At 39.9% G+C, this 4,016-nt stretch overlaps 1 long non-coding RNA gene across 1 annotated transcript; it reads right to left on the bottom strand.

The window, feature by feature from the left end:
* Positions 1-1,008: 1,008 nt before the first annotated feature.
* Positions 1,009-3,024, bottom strand: LOC149978159 (uncharacterized). Its single transcript, XR_016486414.1, has 2 exons — positions 2,938-3,024; positions 1,009-2,673 (listed from the first exon to the last, which is right to left on the bottom strand). It is a non-coding gene; the product is annotated as an uncharacterized LOC149978159 (long non-coding RNA).
* Positions 3,025-4,016: the final 992 nt, after the last annotated feature.

Raw genomic sequence — 4,016 nt, 5'->3', positions numbered from 1 at the left:
GTCTTGCAAGCCAAAGAACACCATCCTAACCGTGAAGCACGGGGGTGGCAGCATCATGTTGTGGGGGCACTTTGCTGCAGGAAGAACTGGTGCACTTCACAAAATAGATGGCATCATGAGGTAGGAAAATTATGTGGATATATTGAAGCAACATCTCAAGACATCAGTCAGCAAGTTAAAGCTTGGTCGCAAATGGGTCTTACAAATAACCAATGACCCCAAGCATATTTCCAAAGTTGTGGCAAAATGGTTTAAGGACAACAAAGTCAAGGTATTGGAGTGGCCATCACAAAGCCCTGACCTCAATCCCATAGAAACTGTGTGGGCAGAACTGAAAAAGTGTGTGCAAGCAAGGAGGCCTACAAACCTGACTCAGTTACACCAGCTCTGTCAGGAGGAATGGGACAAAATTCACCCAACTGACTGTGGGAAGCTTGTGGAAGGCTACCTGAAACGTTTGACCCAAGTTAAACAATTTAAAGGCAATACTACCAAATACTTATTGAGTGTATGTAAACTTCTGACCCAATGGGAATGTGATGAAAGAAATAAAAGCTGAAATAAATCATTCTCTCTACTATTATTCTGACCGAAGACAGAATAGGATAAAATGTCAGGAATTGTGAAAAACTGAGTTTAAATGTATTTGGCTAAGGTGTACGTAAACCTCCGACTTATACTGTAGATATCCTACCCTACCTCATTCAGGTAATACATTCAATGCAGTATTAGCCTTATATTTAGCTAATTGATAATGCATACTAAGCTTCTAACTTATAGCCTCTGTCTCTTGCACAATACACACACACCTGTGCCCCACTGGTCTCTCTCCTTAAAAAAGGCTCCTAGGCTCTTGGAGTCCCGTGCAGGAAAAGCTAGACTAGAATATGCTGGTCATTTGTTTATTGCATTTCTTATACTAATAGACTATAGCTCTTTGCTGAATGTTAAATACAGCAACTAATAGAACTCACAGGTAGTTTGAAAGAAAAGTAAATGCACATTGGCTGTAGGTTATACAGTTATTTATTCAGACCCATAACCATTACATCATTGTGAAGAGAAGTGAAAGCATTCTGCATCTAATTCTAGTTCTATATTATTCAACAATGTCATTAGAATGATGAAGATAAGGACAACTAAATGTATTTCATTTAACTGTTGAAAGAGAGGAAGGACTGAAGCAACAACAGAGAGAGAAAGAGGAAGTAGACTAATAACATTGGAGGAAATATTATAAAAGGTATATTTGAATCAGCCTAATAATTACACAAATAGTCCCTATTATATTTCAAAATGAAAATCAAATTCGCTAGCCGAACTTCGTTTGCCGTGTGTGCTGCACCAGAATTGTATGTTCTCTCCCTGTTTTATCATGGTTTGAAAGATTCCAGTCCATATAATACAGTATAATACAATACAGTAATACAGGTCACACCAAAAAAGATTAGGCTACTGGAGCTAGTTTCAGTTATTTACCCAGGGAGCATAGCTACATCTACGGCACAATCAGTTGGGCTTTTTTTTGGCTTGGTCTCATTAAATATCTTCAATGTAGGGCTCATTAAATATCTTCAATGTAGGGCTCATTAAATATCTTCAATGTAGGGCTCATTAAATATCTTCAATGTAGGGCTCATTAAATATCTTCAATGTAGGTCTCATTAAATATCTTCAAGGTAGGGCTCATTAAATATCTTCAATGTAGGGCTCATTAAATGTCTTCAATGTAGGGCTCATTAAATGTCTTCAGTGTTGGGCTCATTACATATCTTCAATATAGGGCTCATTAAATATCTTCAATGTAGGGCTCATTACATATCTTCAATGTAGGGCTCATTAAATATCTTCAATGTAGGGCTCATTAAATATCTTCAATGTAGGGCTCATTACATATCTTCAATGTAGGGCTCATTAAATATCTTCAATGTAGGGCTCATTAAATATCTTCAATGTAGGGCTCATTAAATGTCTTCAGTGTTGGGCTCATTACATATCTTCAATATAGGGCTCATTAAATATCTTCAATGTAGGGCTCATTACATATCTTCAATGTAGGGCTCATTAAATATCTTCAATGTAGGGCTCATTAAATATCTTCAATGTAGGGCTCATTAAATATCTTCAATGTAGGGCTCATTAAATATCTTCAATGTAGGGCTCATTAAATTTATTCAATGTAGGGCTCATTACATATCTTCAATGCAGGGCTCATTACATGTCTTCAATGCAGGGCTCAGTAAATGTCTTCAATGTAGGGCTCATTAAATGTCTTCAATGTAGGGCTCATTAAATGTCTTCAATGTAGGGCTCAGTAAATGTCTTCAATGTAGGGCTCAGGCTCAGGTAGCATCAGGCTCAGGTAGCATCAGGCTCAGGTAGCATCAGGTTTGAATTTTCCATCAAAGCTCTAAACAAATCCAGACATAGACCTATTTATATACTTTATAAGCTTTTGAAGAACACTTACGGTTTTGGCAGGAAATACTCGGTTACACGGGAGAAAAGTGATTTATTCTCGGGAATGAAACATTTGTAAAGAAAATATTCAACCCTTGTGTGTGTGTTGGGCCAGGCTTCCTCCCATTCTTCCCCTGCTGCTCTGTGTTCGTGCTGTCAAGGCTGGAGCTCAGGACAAGGCTACAGCGCCGCTGGCATCCACCCCAGCACAGCCTACACACACACACACACACACACACACACACAAAGTATTATATAGTAGGCCTGTGGTTGCCTGTACATTTGAAGAGAACACGTACACACACACACTCCGTCAACAATGCCTTCTCCAGCAGTAACAGCATATACTCTGATAAACAGCCTTTACCCACACACAGAAGCAATCAGAGCTCTGGCTTTCTCCAAATAGAACACCATGGCAACAACTCACTTACCAGCACTCAACAGCCTTTGTGATGTTGCCAACATGTTGCTCACCTGTTGCGCAATCATCGCCATTTGAACCTGGTCACTCCTGCCTCTCCCGGAGACCTCGTTCACCTTCTCTCTCCAGACACTGTGAAGGGTTGTTAAGGGTCATTAAAGGTCCTTTGGTGATGTCACCGGTCCCCATGACACAAGGTGATGATTTCCAATATTGCCACATTTGCAGGCGGGTGGTTGCACCATCACTTAGGGCCTTGAGTTCAGGGAACATTGCTTTGTCTTCCTCTGAGAGATGTTATATGCTCTTCTTTAAAAGAGGCCCTTTTATGATGCACTTACAGTGCCTTGCGAAAGTATTCGGCCCCCTTGAACTTTGCGACCTTTTGCCACATTTCAGGCTTCAAACATAAAGATATAAAACTGTATTTTTTTGTGAAGAATCAACAACAAGTGGGACACAATCATGAAGTGGAACGACATTTATTGGATATTTCAAACTTTTTTAACAAATCAAAAACTGAAAAATTGGGCGTGCAAAATTATTCAGCCCCTTTACTTTCAGTGCAGCAAACTCTCTCCAGAAGTTCAGTGAGGATCTCTGAATGATCCAATAATGACCTAAATGACTAATGATGATAAATACAATCCACCTGTGTGTAATCAAGTCTCCGTATAAATGCACCTGCACTGTGATAGTCTCAGAGGTCCGTTAAAAGCGCAGAGAGCATCATGAAGAACAAGGAACACACCAGGCAGGTCCGAGATACTGTTGTGAAGAAGTTTAAAGCCGGATTTGGATACAAAAAGATTTCCCAAGCTTTAAACATCCCAAGGAGCACTGTGCAAGCGATAATATTGAAATGGAAGGAATATCAGACCACTGCAAATCTACCAATACCTGGCCGTCCCTCTAAACTTTCAGCTCATACAAGGAGAAGACTGATCAGAGATGCAGCCAAGAGGCCCATGATCACTCTGGATGAACTGCAGAGATCTACAGCTGAGGTGGGAGACTCTGTCCATAGGACAACAATCAGTCGTATATTGCACAAATCTGGCCTTTATGGAAGAGTGGCAAGAAGAAAGCCATTTCTTAAAGATATCCATAAAAAGTGTTGTTTAAAGTTTGC

The sequence above is a fragment of the Oncorhynchus mykiss genome, chromosome 15, assembly GCF_057628025.1.
Source record: "Oncorhynchus mykiss isolate SJ-2025 chromosome 15, ASM5762802v1, whole genome shotgun sequence".
Lineage (NCBI taxonomy): Eukaryota > Metazoa > Chordata > Actinopteri > Salmoniformes > Salmonidae > Oncorhynchus > Oncorhynchus mykiss.
This window is presented reverse-complemented; position numbering and strand designations above follow the sequence as displayed.